Below are 18,028 nucleotides of genomic sequence, written 5' to 3'. Positions count from 1 at the left end.
GGGGGAACAGGGGCCTACAGAGTAATTTGTGTGATTTGATTGGATAGGGGCCTGAGTTGGGGCCAAAATAAATTTAAATGGATTAATATTATAAATGAGCTCAAACCTGAGCACTTTCCTCCGGCTCCTCCTCATTTCCCAGATCCTCTTCCTCTGGGCTTTCCTGGCTGGTGTTGGTGCCAGATGATTCCTGGTAAATAGAAACAATTAGTGAAACATCTATCAAGGTGAAGTGATTAAAAGTATCATTAAAGACAAATATTATCATGTGCATTTAGCTCCTCTAAGGCTCCTAGAGACGAGCGTTTTTAGCTGCGCTTTCCTGTGCTCCAGTTTCATGTGTTCAGCCGCAGGGGAGCGCAGGAGTAGATGCACTGAATTCTTTTCAATGGGGCTGTACTCACACAGACACATGTGTGGGAGGAGAGCAGGTTGGGACACAGCATGTTGCATTTTTCCTGCGTTTGGCACTTACATGTGTCTGTGTGAGTACAGCCCCATTGAAAAGAATTCACTAAATCTACACACAAGAAACTGGAACTCAGGGAAGTGCAGCCAAAAATGCTCATCTGTAAGAGCCTTAAGAAGTTGTTTGGTATTTATGGGGGAACAGGGGCCTACAGAGTCGTTTGTGTGATTTGATTGGATGGGGGGCCTGAGTTGGGGCATTTCAGTTTAAAAGTATCATTAAGGACATTTATCATCACATGAATTAACTCCCCTAAGTGCTCTTAGAGATGAGCGTTTTTAGCTGCGCTTCCCTGCATTCTGGTTTCATGCTTTCAGCTGCAGGGGAGCGCAGGAGTAGATGCACTGAATTCTTTTCACTGGGGCTTTACTCACACAGACGCATGTAAGTGAGGAGCGCATGTTGAGACGCAGCATGTTGCATTTTTCCTGCATTCTGTGCTTACATGCATCTTTGAAGTGCAGCTAAAAAAACTCATCTGCAAGAGCCCTAAAGAAGTTGTTTGGAATTTATAGGGGAAAAGGGGCCTACGGAGTAGTTTGTGTGATTTGATTGAATAGGGGCCTGAGTTGGGACCAAAATAAGTTTAAAGGGAATAAAGTTATAAATGAGCTCAAACCTGAGCACTTTCCTCCGGCTCCTCCTCATTTCCCAGATCCTCTTCCTCTGGGCTTTCCTGGCAGTTGTTGGTGCCAGATGATTCCTGGTAAATAGAAACAATTAGTGAGGCATCTATCAAGGTGAAGTGATTAAAAGTATCATTAAAGATATTTATTATCAGAAGCATTTGGCTCCACTAAAGAAGTGGTTTGGAATTTATGGGGGAAGTTATGGCTGATGATATTGCCAGGCTCCACTATTGACTCCTGGTAAATAGAGAGACACCACTTGTGTAACATCCAGGTGAGGTGCTTAAAAATAATTATTAAAAACTAGGGATGTGCCGAATCCAGGATTCGGTCCGGGATTCGGCCAGGATTTGGCTTTTTATTTGGATTTGGCCAAATCCTTATGCTCAGCGGAACTGAATCCAAATCCTAATTTGCATATGCAAATTAGGGGCAGGGAGGGAAATATTGTGACTTTTTGTCACAAAACAAGGAAGTACATTTTTTCCCCTTTTCATACCTAATTTGCATATCCAAATTAGGATACGGTTCTCTGCAGAGTTTTTCACACAGAATTCGGGGGTTCTACCAAATCCAAAATAGTGAATTCAGTGCATCCCTATTAAAAACATGTTTTATCACATCTATTCAGCTCCCTGGGGAAACTACTAATATTAGTATTTTATTGGTTTTTTGAGATCAACTCAGCTGAGTAGAGAATATGATGGAATCCATCTCATTTCTTTCATTATAGTTTTTTACTCTTTGATTATTTTCTGCTTACCTGACAGTGGAGGAAGTTGATGGATTGGGTTGGAGGTTGGGGGGAGTTGATGGAATTCTCCCCCTCGTGCTCAATCACTTGTTCTTCCTGTTTAACATAGAAAATAAAGATCAGGAATAAATATTTGCTATTTTTCTCATAATTCCAGCACAATTGTGCCTGCACTCCAAGGGGGGACATTTACTAAAGGTGAAGTGGCTAATGCTGCGTAAATTCTTCAGTGTGATATTTTTTTGGCACTTCACTGGCGTAATTTCGGCAGAGAGATAGACTCTGGTGCAACTTCGCCCTCTTACGCCAGGTGAATTTTTGGTAGTGTTACTACTAAAGTTTTTGATATTACTGAGCGTTAACTCTATCGCCAGACTTGCCTTCCCACCTCAGACCAGGCAAAGTGCAATAGAGTAGATAGGACTTCCTCAAAAATTAGTTGGAAATTCCAAAAAAAAAGTCTCAAAAAATGATGGCATTTTTTCTTTTTTAAAGGGTGAAAGACTGAATAAGATCAAATGTTTTTGGGGTACCCTCCTTCCCCCCTACATTTACTAAAATATGGCACCTAAACTATACAGTGGGCACATGTGTAGGTTAGTGAATTTGCCTCCAAGTTGCATCTGCTGCAATTGCACATGATCATAACTACAGGTACAACTGAGCTTCATTTAGAGCCCCTGTGCATTTGGAATTTAGTTATGGGGGAACAGGGGCCTACAGAGTAGTTTGTGTGATTTGATTGAATAGGGGCCTGAGTTGGGGCCAAAATAAGTTTAAATGGATTAAAGTTATAAATGAGCTCAAACCTGAGCACTTTCCTCCGGCTCCTCCTCATTTCCCAGATCCTCTTCCTCTGGGCTTTCCTGGCTGGTGTTGGTGCCAGATGATTCCTGGTAAATAGAAACAATTAGTGAAACATCTATCAAGGTGAAGTGATTAAAAGTATCATTAAAGACAAATATTATCATGTGCATTTAGCTCCTCTAAGGCTCCTAGAGACGAGCGTTTTTAGCTGCGCTTCCCTGTGCTCCAGTTTCATGTGTTCAGCCGCAGGGGAGCGCAGGAGTAGATGCACTGAATTCTTTTCAATGGGGCTGTACTCACACAGACACATGTGTGGGAGGAGAGCAGGTTGGGACACAGCATGTTGCATTTTTCCTGCGTTTGGCACTTACATGTGTCTGTGTGAGTACAGCCCCATTGAAAAGAATTCAGTGCATCTACTCCTGCGCTCCCCTGCGGCTGAACACATGAAACTGGAGCACAGGGAAGTGCAGCCAAAAATGCTCATCTGTAAGAGCCCTAAAGAATTTGTTTGGAATTTATGGGGGAACAGGGGCCTACAGAGTCGTTTGTGTGATTTTATTGGATAGGGGGCCTGAGTTGGTGCATTTCAGTTTAAAAGTATAATTAAGGACATTTATCATCACATCCAGTAACTCCCCTAAGGAATCTTAGAGATGAGCATTTTTAGCTGCACTTCCCTAAGTTCCGGTTTCATGCGTTCAGCCGCAGGGGAGCGCAGGAGTAGAATTACTGAATTGTTTTCAATGGGGCTGTACTCACACAGACACATGTAAGTGAGGAGAGCAGGTTGGGACACAGCATGTTGCATTTTTCCTGCATTTAGCACTTACATGTGTCTGTGTGAGTACAGCCCCATTGAAAACAATTCAGTGCATCTACTCCTGCGCTCCCCTGCGGCTGAACACATGAAACCGGAACTTAGGGAAGTGCAGCTAAAACACTCATCTGTAAGAGCCCTAAAGAAGTTGTATGTAATTTATAGGGGAAAAAGGGCCTATGGAGTAGTTTGTGTGATTTGATTGAATAGAGGCCTGTGTTTGGACCAAAATAAGTTTAAATGGATTAATATTATAAATGAGCTCAGTGAGATTTCAGTTTAAAAGTATCATTAAGGACATTTATCATCACATGAATTAACTCCCCTAAGTGCTCTTAGAGATGAGCGTTTTTAGCTGCGCTTCCCTGCATTCTGGTTTCATGCTTTCAGCTGCTGGGGAGCGCAGGAGTAGATGCACTGAATTCTTTTCAATGGGGCTGTACTCACACAGATGCATGTAAGCGAGGAGCGCAGGTTGGGACGCAGCATGTTGTATTTTTCCTGCATTCTGTGCTTACATGTATCTGTGAAGTGCAGCTAAAAACACTCATCTGTAAGAGCCCTAAAGCAGTTGTTTGGAATTATGGGGGAAAAGGGGTCTATGGAGTAGTTTGTGTGATTTGATTGAATAGGGGCCTGAGTTGGGACCAAAATAAGTTTAAATGGATTAAAGTTATAAATGAGCTCAAACCTGAGCACTTTCCTCCGGCTCCTCCTCATTTCCCAGATCCTCTTCCTCTGGGCTTTCCTGGCTGGTGTTGGTGCCAGATGATTCCTGGTAAATAGAAACAATTAGTGAAACATCTATCAAGGTGATGTGATTAAAAGTATCATTAAAGATATTTATTATCAGAAGCATTTGGCTCCACTAAAGAAGTTGTTTGGAATTTATGGGGGAAGTTATGGCTGATGATATTGCCAGGCTCCACTATTGACTCCTGGTAAATAGAGAGACACCACTTGTGTAACATCCAGGTGAGGTGCTTAACGATATCAATAAAAACATGTTTTCACATCAGCACCTTAGGGAAGCTGCTAAAATGAATATTTTGTATCTCTATGTGGCTCTTGAATAGAAATGGTATAACTCTCTCCTTATTTTACATAATAAGCCCTTTGCTGGTTGCCTCACAGATGTCATGGGTCAATTTATGGGTTTTTTCACTAAAAAAATTAGATTTTATAGTAAAAAAAGAACTTGAATTTTTAAAGTTTTACCATTCAGACTGTAATGTATAGCCCTACAGATCATTTGTTTTTAGATGGGTCAGTGACCCCTAAATGTTCAAGCTGGAAAGAGCCAGAAGAAGGTAAATAATTAAAAATTGATACAATATAATTAATGAAGACCAACTAAAAAGATGTGTAAAACCAGCCATTCTTTAACAAACTAAAAGTTGACATGAGGGTGAACCGCCCTTTTAAGAGAGAAAATATTGGTTTTGTGAGATCAACTCAGCTGAGTAGAGAATATGATGAAATCCATCTCATTTCTTTCATTATAGTTTTTTACTCTTTGATTATTTTCTACTTACCGGACAGTGGAGGAAGTTGATGGATTGGGTTGGTGGTTGGGGGGAGTTGATGGAATTCTCCCTCTCGTGCTCAATCACGTGTTCTTCCTGTTTAACACAGAAAATAAAGATCAGGAACAAATATTTACTATTTTCATAATTCCAGCACAATTGTGGCTGCACTCCAAGTTGCATCTGCTGCAATTGCACATGATCATAACTACAGGTACAACTGAGCTTCATTTAGAGCCCCTGTGTATTTGGAATTTAGTTATGGAGGAACAGGGCTCTACAGCGGAGTTCGTGTGATTTGATTGGATAGGGGCCTGTGTTGGGGCCAAAATAAGTTTAAATGAATTAAAGATATAAATGAGCTCAAACCTGAGCACTTTCCTCCGGCTCCTCCTCATTTCCCAGATCCTCTTCCTCTGGGCTTTCCTGGCTGGTGTTGGTGCCAGTTTGTTCTTCTTGCACTGGTTCCTCCTGAGTAAGAAAGATAAAGTTAGTCATTGGATAAACTAACTAGAAGACAAATGTGCCTTTTATAAAGTCAGTATATGAATCAGTTAATAGAGCTGCTCCAGCAGAATTCTGCACTGAAATCCATTTCTCAAAAGAGCAAACGGATTTTTTTATATTCAATTTTGAAATCTGGAAATCGGGCTAGACATTTTGTCAATTTCCCAGCAGCCCCTAGTCATGTGACTTGTACTCTGATAAACTTCAATCACTCTTTACTGCTGTACTGCAAGTTGGAGTAATAACATCCCCTCCCTTCCCCCCCTTAGCAGCCAAACAAAAGAACAATGGGAAGGTAACCAGATAGCAGCTCCCTAACACAAGATAACAGCTGCCTGGTAGATCTAAGAACAACACTCAATAGTGAAAACCCATGTCCCACTGAGACACATTCAGTTACATTGAGAAGGAAAAACAGCAGCCTGCCAGAAAGCATTTCTCTCCTTAAGTGCAGGCACAAGTCACATGACCAGGGGCAGCTGGGAAATTGACAAAATATCTAGCCCCATGTCAGATTTCCAAATTGAATATAAAAAAATCTGTTTGCACTTTTGAGAAATGGATTTCAGTGGAGAAGTCTGCTGGAGTAGCTCTATTAACTGATGTGTTTTGAAAAAACATGTTTTCCGATAACAGTATCCCTTTAAAGGGGTGGTTCACCTTCAAAACACTTTTTTCAATTCAGTTGTTTTTAGATTGTTCCCCAGAAATAAATACTTTTTTCAATTACTTTCCATTATTTATTTTTTACTGTTATTTTTATTTTTTACTATTTTTCCAAAATCTAAGTTTAAAGCTGAACGTCACTGTCTCAGGTGTTTGAGTCTGGCAGCTCAGTAATTCAGGTGCAGACGCTAAACTGTTACAATTTTACAACATTTCATTGATACATTTCTCAGCAGCATCTCTGGAGTATCAGCAACTATTGTATCAAGTCTAACAGCTGCATGTAATGAAACTCAGAGATTCTGCTCAGCAGGGACAAAGCCAAGAAATGTATCAACTAAATGTATCCATTTAGAACAGTTTACAGGGTCGGCGACCTCCCTCCCAGGGCTGCTTCTGAAGGTGAAAAATGACACTTTACACTTCAATATTAGAAAAACCGTCACACATAGAAAATAGAAAGTCGTTATATCTGGTAATCTATCTGAAAACAACTAATTGTTTAAAGATGAACCACCCCTTCAAAAAAGGACTGTATGATACCAACTCCTTTACTGCTTACCAGGCAGAAGCTTTCTGTTGGCTCTTCTTCTTCTTGTGTCTGAGCCTGTTTAAGGAATAAAAATGCATTAGTTTATTATGCATTAGTGATTAAAGAATACACCAATATATTGTACAATGCTGCAGAATATGTTTTATAAATACATGTTATTAATAGTAATAATAACTAGATGGTGTCATTTCTGAAGAAACCACAAGATGTTGGCTTTGAAACGCAAGAGGTGTTGGGGCCAGTCGCCCCTGGTGCAGAGAGAGTACACAAAGTTGGTAGAATCTGGTTTAAAACGGTGTAAATTGAAGCAGATCAAATTGTACCATTAAAATCAACCAAAAAACCTGATTGGCTGTTTTTGGCTCCACCCACTTTTAAAATTTGAATCCCAGTCCCCCTGTGACCGACTGTGCCAAGTTTGATGTCCCTGCCATTAACTGTGAAAGAATGGCAGCAACTTATATATTGACATTGATTAGCAATAGGTAACATTTGATTGGCTGTTTTAAGCTCCACCCAGTTTTCTGAATTTTAACCCCAGTCACCCAGTCATGGTCTGTACCAAGTTTGGGGCCTCTGGCTTTAAAACTGTGAGAATGGCAGTATTTGAAACTTTTACATTGAAGTCAATAGGTAAAATCTGATTGACTGTTATTGGCTCCACCCACTTTTCCTAAATTTTGACCACAGTCACCCAGTGAGTAATTGTGCTGAGTTTGGGACACTTGGTATTTACGCCGTAATAATAGCAGCAATTTGGCGTTTTTCATTAAGGTCAATGGCTGAAATCCGACTGGCTGTTGTTGCCCCGCCCCCTTTTTTTCCTAATTCTGAACCAGAGTCACCAAGTGACTAACACTTTAAGGTTTCGGAATCATGACATTTAACATGTAAAAATGGCAGCAATTTTATGTTTTTCTATTGAAAATCAATGAATGACATTTGATTGGTTGTTGGTGGCTCCACCCACTTTTCCTAACTTTGAAGTGCAAACACCCAGTGACCACATTTGTGATATTCGAGGTCCATAACATCAATTAAGTGCAAATGGCAGCAATTTTCATTTTTCCCATTTAAATCATCAAAGAATTCTGATTGGTTGTTTTTGGCTCCAGCCACTTTCCCAGATTTTGATCCCGGTCCTCCAGTGACCAACTGTGCCAAGTTTGAGGACCCTCCCATGAACAATCTAAGAGCGGCGACAGTTTTAACTTTTCCCATTGAAACAAATGGCTAATATTTGATTGGCTGTGGTAGACTCCGCCCACTTTTCAAAATTTTAACCCCAGTGACCCACAGTGCCAAGTTTTGGGTCTCTGGCTTTAACACTGTGGGAATGACAGTGTTTGACATTTTCTCATTGAAGTCAATAGGGAAAATCTGATTGGCTGTTTGTTGCTCCGCCCACTTTTTGGAGTCCCCAAAATGTGACAGAACTTTTCAGGTTGACCCCATGAATAAGTGACCCAAGTTTGGTGAGTGTAACTTTAATGCTGTACGAGTGGCAAAAGTTTCAAATTTTCCAATGAAAGTCTATGGGAAAAAATGGGGTCTTTGGGGGGCCGCCACAGGGCCACGGAGGGTGGGATTGCTTAACAGAGCACAAGCATTTTCAGAGCACAAGCTTCTTCAAAGCCAACATAATAATAAGGATAAATAAATCCAGGGTGTGTGCAGGGAGGCTAAGGGGCTACTCTATTCTTGCCAGGAGAGAAAAGGAGAAATAATGGAGAAATGTGGCAGTTTGAGAAGAACCCGACCAAACCGTCAGTATCGTTTTTCTTTAGGATCAGTAGGAAGTGGAAATGTATCTGGTGCGGCTTTATCAAGTGTTTCTTAATGAAGCTGAATATAAATCTATAGGTAAGTAAATAACATGCTCTAAATAATGGCAAATTGGCTTATTTCTATTTCTCTTCTACAATTCTTCTCTGCTTACCACAACGATTTCATTCTGATCCAAAGATTCAGTTGATTTGATGGTTTTTTTCTGTTGAAGAATGAAAAAAAATAAGTTTGTATCACAAAAATGAATCTGCAAATAGGCAACAAGAATTCACTAGAGATATAAGGGGGTTATTTACTAAAACTCAAATGTATCTCGTATTTTTATTAAGTCAAGTTCGACCAAACTCCCATCCCTGATTTTATCTTATTTATCAATTAAACTCTGAAATAAACTAAATAAAATTGAGCAAAAACCTGAATCGTAAGAATATTTTGGATGTGGCTCTCAATTATTTGGGGTTATCACCAAAAAACCCAAAATTTTCCACATTATTGGACAAAAAACAATGCAGATCATGATATCTTCAAATTGTAAAACTGACATTTCCTATTGACTTCTGAGAGATCTCGATAAGTTTGAGATATCAGATTTAATGGTGGTAGAGTTTAATAAATCATGAGTTTTTTCCCGCTAAAAACTGTAGTTTTTGCCCAAAAAAACTCAGCCTTAAAAAAATCGAGTTTAGTCGGTAACCCCAGTTTAGAGAAAATTCATACATTCATACATATCAGAATATAAAAACAAGAATCATTTAAAATGAAATTCCACCAAATGGCTCCAAATTGATTGTAAGAAGCCCACATGGGCTAAAACACCAATTTGGCAGGTTGAATATTCAAATTTGAATTCTCAAAGGGACAGTACATGATAAATTTCAAAATTCTAATTTCTAATTTTTTTAAACTTGAATCGAATTTGGACTATTCCCTAGTCAACTTACACTAAATAAACTCGAAATTCTAATTTAAAAATTCTCATTTTCAATTTGAGGCTTGATAAGTCTGAACCTAAAATTACAATAAATTTATATTTTCTGAACAGAATAAACTATGCCTTTAAAGGCCAAATTTATCAAGAGTCAAAGTAAAAATTCAAAGTAAAAAAAGTTCGAATCTAGAGCTATTTTTGCATACTAGACTAGGGAATAGTCCAAAGCTGAATTGAAAAAAATATACTGTATATATAGAGGAAGACTCCCCACTTCCCCATACCAGGGGGTCTCCTTTAAGGAGAAATCTCCCCTCCCCCAGCGACTTTCCTAATTGAGAGCTGGGGGACTGACAAAAGCTGCCGAGCAGGTGGGGTGGCTGTGGGGCCCCTGTTAAGATTAAGACTATGGCATCTTACAGCAGCCCCTCTGGCATTTGCCACAAGCTATAGATTGCCAGTCTGGCCATGACATTTTTGGTCTGGCACCTTCCCTCCATGAAGGTCACAAATGAAATGGATACAGTAGAAAGAAGCGAGTCCTTACCTTGCGAAAGCAAGAAAAACAAGATTTGATTCTCTTCCACATTTTGTGAATGAAGAAATTTCTTTCTATGGAGACAAAACAAAAACATCACATCAGTCATCTCTTCCATGCACAATACCTATACACATATATATATATATATATAGAATGGATAAAATATCAGCAGCAAATGATGGTAGGCTGGACCACGTACAACACCACAGTTCAAAATCCAATTTTCTGTAATTCTAACTTACTCAAGACACCACTAAGGGGCAGATTTATCAAAGGTCGAGGTGAATTTTTGAATGAAAAAATTTCAAGCTATTTTTCATGTACTTCCACTAGGGAATAGTCCAAATTTGATTTGATTTTGAAAAAAAATCAAAAATTCAAATATAGAAATTTATCATGTACTGTCTCTTTAAAAATTTGACTTCGACCATTAGCCATCTAAAACCCCCAAATTGCAGTTTTAGCCTATGGGGGACCTCCTGGAACCTATTTGGAGTCATTTGGTGGACTTTACTTTTTTCGGGGAAAAACTTCGAATTGAATTTGATCGAATGTGATTTTAATTAGATTCATACAATTTGAATCCAGCTGAATACAGACCTATTCTATTAAAAACTGACCTATTCGCTCCAAAAAAAACACAACTTAATTTGTTTGATCTTTTTGAATTTGAAGTTTTGCAGATTCAAAATTCCACCCAAGATAAATCTGCCCCTTAAATTTTCAATTTGACCCTTGATAAATCTCCCCCTAGATGTTCAATTGTTTTCTTAAAAAAACTCCCATTTGAGCTTATTGCGCATATTTGAATTTATTACAGTAAAAAAATTCACATAGATTCTACCTTTGATAAATCTGCCCATAACAGTCTTATATTCCACATAGTACCAGTGTTAAAATAGTTTTGAAATATGTTTTCCTTCTAATATCAGGAGTTGTACTCACCTCAGTCGTCTGAAAAAGAATGAGAAAATCTGAGCTGCTGCTTGAGACCTTAACTCTGCCTATTATGACATCACACTGTGCATTGTGACATCACAAAGGCAGCCCAGGTGTGGGCGGGATCATATTACAAGTGCGAGATTCCCACCATTGTGACATCACACGTGCAACCCGAGGTGGGAAATGTAGGTCAGTGATGTAGATAAAGGTTGGTGGGTTGAGTGGATTCCAAGTGAAGTATAAGTGTAATAAATGTTTAATGGATTTCATTATCCACAAGCCCCCACCTAAATAAAAGTAGGGAATGTGGCAATATTGTCTGTAGCGCTGAGCCCCAAGGTGATGGCACCCAAGAGAGACCCCCACTTGCCCCAACCCCCGCTCATCCCCCAGCACCACCTGCAACTTGTGCACCAAATCCCCCCACAGCCAGACAGCAGTTGATGAGTTGAGGGGGGGGTTGAGTGGGCCAGAGCTACAGAAGGGCCAACATTAGGCAGACATAAGAGGTACATCACATGCCTCGTACCCCCCCAACCATTGCACCCCTAACCTAAATATCTGCCTCTTCTGCCCACCCCTAGTTCCAGCCCAGATTTTGTGTTTCTAATATACAGTGACCAAGCGCAACAGCCTCCTTCAAAATCCTTCTAACAAATTCTAAATGATTCCCAGTAGCACCAGCAGTCTCTAAGCCCCACAGTAACAGTATTAATAACATTCCTTTTGCTCATATTTGTACCCAACGATCCCGACTTGTACTCACCTCAGTCTCCTGACAAAGAATGAGCCAATCTGGGCTCCAGCTGGACACCTTCATTCTGTCCATTATGACATCACATGACATCACAGTGACATCACCTAGGCAACAAAAGTCAACAGAAGTACATAATGATTGGTGGGCGGAGTTATAAAATACACTGGTGAATTAATGCCATAAAGAAATGATGTATTTGACATAACCCAATAAATTGTAAGCTCTTCATCCCACTAAGTGATTAGACAGCACAGATGTCTCTACTGTTACTGTATAACTCAATAGAACTGTAGCCTGTGTATGTTTATACCTTGTAAATCACTGAGTACAATTGTGTCGCTATAGAAGTAAATTCAGAAATACTTGATAATAAACTGATTTCAATTGATATCAACACTTTATTGTTACAACTTGTTGTCCCAGCATTTTACTACATTGCCAGTGTTGTAGGAAATTCGGGGTTTTGCTGAAAATGTGAAAAATTTGACTTTTCACAGTGTAAAAGGGATTCCCCATGGAGTAGTAATAATGAGCTTTAGTAACTGATCTAATGCTCCCATTCTCCTCTCTTCTATCTCTCCTATAATATGGATATGGCTCCTATCAGCCAAAAATGGCTTCCACCCCCACAGCTGTGGCTAATACAGCTCCCACTCTGGATGGGGGGTTCCCACAAATATGATACCTAATGAAAAAGTTAAAGTATTTTGCATATTTTTATACAGGACCTGTTATCCAGAATGCTCAGAACCTAGGTTATTCTGGATAAAGGATCTTTCTGTAATTTGGATCTTCATACCTTACGTCTCCGTAGTTTGGAGCTTTCTGGATAATAAGATTTCTGTATAACGGATCCCATACTTGAATGGCTTAAAAATATTTCTGGAATTAAAAGTCAGTTTGAAAATCTATAGAGTTATAAAAAGTCATTTAGTTTTTGTGCTTAGGGACTGACCAAAATAATAGGTGTAACAATGTGACTATAAGTCCCAGTTCATAATCAGGTGATTCTTTTTGCTTCTGTTAATAGAATAGTTTATTCCATTTACCCACAAAACATTTACAGAATTGTTTTCCTATTTGTAACTGTGCGGAACTAGAAATAGGATCATTCCTGAATCATCACTATGCTATCTATACTATCTATGGACTGGGGCTCAGGTAGTAAGTACAGGGCCCCATTGCCCCATTTTCCCCCAAAAAACTGAGATTTTTCAAAGTCCGCCAATTGACTCCAAATAAGTTCTAGGAGGTCCCCCATAGGCTAAAACAGCAATTCACCAGGTTTTAAATAGCGAATGGTCAAAGTTTTAAAGGGACAGTACATGATAAGTTTCAATATTCAAATAGTCTAATTTTTTTCTAATTCAAATCTCATTTTGGCCTATTCCATAGTCAAAGTACACAAAAATAGCTCAAAATGTGATTTGGTTTTTTTTACTTTGAATTTGCAATTCAACCCTTAACAAATCTGCATAATAACATAATCCGCACGGACAAGTTATCAGATGGACTAGATGTGCGGTGATACCGGGGATATGCTGGCAAATCACAAACCATTTACCCATGTGGGGTGTAGAAAAGATGTCCCAGGTGTCATGTAGCGGCAAGATGTGCAGCTTGGACAGTGGAAGCCTCCTGACTGCAACTCTGATAGCCAGGGGTTTCCCCTTTAACTGCAGAACAATCTACAGCATCAGTTTTGACCAACAAATCTCAAAGGTGGTCCCTCGACTATAGCTAATCATGGGTGGTTCAGGCAAAATATGAGACAAATCCATATCGGCACATATTAGATTCCAATGTCTCTTGACTATCTCACCCAAGACCTTAGTTCCGGAATGGTACCTGGTACTGAACACCAGTCCCAGTTTGGGACCCAAACCAGGACTGGTGTTCAGCACCAGTTACAACATTTGAGTTGTCACATTAACTATGTTAAGTTTGCTGAATTTTCTGTTGGATTATGCTTGTTTTTATCTATATTTTCCTCCAATGTTAACCCTTCTCCTGTATACACTGAAGAGCATGGATAAGTGAATAATCTGCAATGTGTATGACGGGGTAGACTACCCGAGTGTGTTTATAATTGACCAGGGTAACCACTTGTGGGCGGGAGTATTTATATCTATAAAACTCTCTTTGCATACACACACATTAGGTCTTGACAATGGTCTTAGGTGGAGACCAAAACGTTGACCTGTACTATGTTTTAATGATGTATTAAATAAAACTAAATTTTTTAACTGTTTTCTATACTCTAAATCATTTTTGTATGAAATGCACATTTTGATAGTACTTCAAGTACAAGTCTTCAGGGCAGATTTATCAAGGGTCAAATTTTTCTAAAGTTTTCTAAACAGTTTCTAAAAACTCCCATCAACTCCCCAAAAAACTGACCAATCAAAATGAATTAAAAAATAATATATATATACATATATATGTATACAGGGTTAAAGGGTGAATATAGTAGATAGGGATAATACAGGGTTAAAGAGGGATATTGTAGATAGGGATAATACAGGATTAAAGGGGGGATATAGTAGATAGGGATAATACAGGGTTAAAGGGGAGTATAGTAGATAGGGATAATACAGGGTTAAAGGGGATATAGTAGATAGGGATAATACATGGTTAAAGAGGGGATATAGTATATATGATAGTACAGAATCCTGCACAGGTCCATTTTTTGGGACCCGAACCCGACCCGCACCCTGCAATCCGCAAACCAGGATCTGTAACCCGCATTCTTACCCGCTTGGACCCGCTTGGACCCGCAAGTACCTTATCCGCCACCCAGACCTGCGACCTGCTGACCATAAAGAATCGGGAAGTGCTGTCATTATAAACCGGAAGTGACATCATCGGAAGTAGTCGTGCCCAGAATAAAGGAGCAAATATTGATATTATGAAGACCTGCGTCCCAGCCTGCGTTCCGCAGTCCCAACCGTCCCGACAGTCCCGCTTTTGTCCCCCTGTCCCGCTGTCCCGGAATGTGGCCTTGATTGTCCCGCACTGCGCTTGTGTGAGAGCGGCCACCCGGATAAACTCTCGGCCGGGCTTGGTTCTGGGCGGATAGGCATAATGAGATTAACAGGGACATTTGGGAGCTTCCTTGGGATCAGTTTGGGGTGCCCTATTGATCCGGTAGCGGCTAATTCCTATGCTTTCAACCACGTTCTTGCGATCACTCACTTCCTGTTAGAGAGGCGACACTTCCGTTTCCCTTCTGGTCACGTGGGTGCGAGATCACAAAGTGGCGTGTTTAGCGAAGCAGGAATATCGGCAACATGTCTGCGGCATTTAGAAAAGCTCTGAAGTCCCGGCAACGGGATCACAAGGAGAGATCTCAGGTGGGAATGGGATGGGCAATGGGAAGGGTTCCGGAATGGGGAGATAAGTTCTAAGAATGCGGTTCTTTGGGGGTGGGAGTTGTAGTTTAGTGACACTTTGAGACCATGTTATTGGGATAAGGGACCAGTGAAATTGATTGAACTATTCTGCTGTACATCTATTCCAGTTCACCTGTCCGCATTATGGCGTATTGTACTTAGAAATGACTCTATCGTTTTCAGACTACTAAGTTACATTTATTGCAATTGGAACATGTATTTGCTAGAAGAAGGTCTGAAGAACACAACATGATAGATGAATACTATCATTTTAAGCTTCCTTTAACTACCCACTGTTTGTTGATGGCACACACTATAAAACGTCAGTGTGTGTGTGTCATTGTATGTATGTGTTTCACTGTGTGTGTAGAAAAGGAACCAATAGCACACAGGACTGGTGAAATCTTCCAATTATTTTATTGTGCAAGCGGAGTGCAATGCAACGTTTCGGGGAACAATACCCCTTTGTCAAGCATACGAAAGTGTGCAAAAAATGCATTTAAATACACAGGTGAGTGTGTTCGATTAACATATCGAATTGTGATTGGTGTGCATCATAGGTGTCAAATAGCAACAGTTACCTCCTTAATTTAAAGGGTAAATAAACCATATATCTCATTCAAATTCAATGTGTTTAAAACATGGAAAGTTAAATTTTTAACACAAACATTAAAATACAATGTGTATAAAACATAAGAATTGAGCAATAATTAATACAAGTGTATTGGTGTAAGATAAAAAGGCACATACAAACATATCAACAGAGGATAAATCGATGGAAACAACAAACAAACAGCTGTAACATAATTACTAGCTTACCCTACCACATGTGTGCAGGGCAGGACACTGATTGGTCATATAAGGTAAGTTCATTCCCACCCAAGTGATCATCTGTGAAAAAAACATTAAAAGAACAATCTTTCTTAAAAAGTATCACAAATCAGATGTTAATCTCTATAAAAAACAAGACATGTTAAAATCCTCATTCAACCCTTTGGGAAAACGCGTTTGCAAGAGCCAAATCCAATAAGCTTCACGTTGGAGCAAAGTCCTTTTTATATCCTGTCCCTGTCTCCTATTCACCTTCTCAATAATCTGCCATCTCACCTGTGACACCTGGTGACCCTGTGTAAAGAAATGTTTAGCTAGAAGTGTTTCCTTACGTATTGACCCTTTATCTTTTTCTTTTCCTTCTTTGCTCAATTCGCCTTTGTAATTGCGTATCACTGATTTGTGCTCATTTAGTCTTATTTTAATTGGTCTCGAAGTCTGTCCTACATAGGCTTTGCCACACGGACACTTGATACAGTATATCACATTGTGGCTGTCACACGTTGAGAAGCTGTTAAGCTGGTGTCTAGTGCCTAAAAGAGGATGCATTATTACTTCACCTGCAATGATCCCATTGCAGTGGCCACACTGTCTACAGGGAAAAGTACCCTTAACCTGGGTGGTTAAATGCAAATCCATGTTGCGATTAGGTTGTGACTTAATCAGATCCCCAATGTTTCTACCTCTACGATACGAAAAAACAGGCGGAAGAGAAAAAAGATGCCCATATTTGTGATCTGCTTGTAATATACTCCAGTATTTTAAAATGATTTTCTTACAAACTGCTGAATTAGCATCAAAAGTAGAAACAAAAGGGATCCGTGTGTTATTAGCATTAGCTTTTTGCTTTTTCTTTAGGGTTTCTATCCGAGGAATTTCTGCCACTTCATCTTTAATTCTGAGGAGGTCCCTTTCATTATAGCCTTTCTCTGCAAATTTCTTAACCACCTTCCCAGCTTCTCTATCATATAACTCGTCTGCCGAGGTGATACGTCTAACCCTCAAAAGCTGGCTTTTAGGAAGACCCTTAAACACCCCCGGAGGGTGGTGGCTGGTGGGGCGTACCAGGTTGTTCCTGTCAGTGGGTTTGGTGAAAAGAGATGTCACGAACCTACCTCCTTGTAATTGGATATTCACATCCAAAAAATGAAGTTCACTGGCATGTGCTTCAAAGGTAAATTTAATGGACCTATGTGTACCGTTCAGATAGTCCACAAATTTGGTTAAATTCTGGATGTCACTAGTCCACAAAAAAAACGTATCATCCACATACCTCATGAAAGAGTGTATGTGGGATGAAAACTCAGTATGGGAAAATATGTGTGTTTTTTCAAAGTGGTCCATAAATATGTTGGCGTACGCGGGAGCCATATTGGCCCCCATTGCACAGCCTTGCGTCTGTAAAAAATATTCCCCTTTAAATTCAAAATAATTATTGGTTAGCACATTTTCCAACAGTGTACATACAAAATTAATTGTGTGGGTGGGTAATGATCCTTGAGACAAATATTCCCGTACACACTCGATTCCCTCCTCATGGGGAATCGAGGTGTATAGGTCCTTCACATCCAGTGAACATAAAAGAAACGGATCAACAGGTATTGGTGTGGTGCCCAACCTGTTCAAAAATTCACTGGTGTCAGACAAACACGGCTTCAACCTAGGTAATACCTCCTGTAAATATGAATCCACCAAAATCGCTAATGGTTGCCAAAGGGACCCTATGTTAGAAACAATGGGGCGTCCTGGGGGATGAACCAAATCCTTGTGGATTTTGGGTAAGAAGTAAATATTCGGTGTTCTCGGAGTCTGAGTAAACAGCAATTTGGCCATCTCATCTGAGATTATTCCCTCAAGGTTCGCCTCATTTAAAAGTATGTTAAGAGCATTCTTAAAACGGATAGTTGGGTCACCTGGCAATCTTTTATAATGCGCAAAATTATTTAATTGACGGAAAGCTTCCTGCAAGTAATCTACCGTATTTAATATTACAATGCCGCCACCCTTATCCGCTTTTGTGATGGTGATGGAACTAGAATCCTGCAAACCTTTTAAAGCATTTCTTTCTGCCAGCGTTAGATTCTGTGGTATCCTATTATTTCCCCTTTGTGGTAATTT

This window comes from Xenopus laevis, chromosome 2L, assembly GCF_017654675.1.
Source record: "Xenopus laevis strain J_2021 chromosome 2L, Xenopus_laevis_v10.1, whole genome shotgun sequence".
In the NCBI taxonomy this organism is placed as follows: Eukaryota; Metazoa; Chordata; class Amphibia; order Anura; family Pipidae; genus Xenopus; species Xenopus laevis.
Note: the sequence above shows the minus strand (reverse complement) of the source record.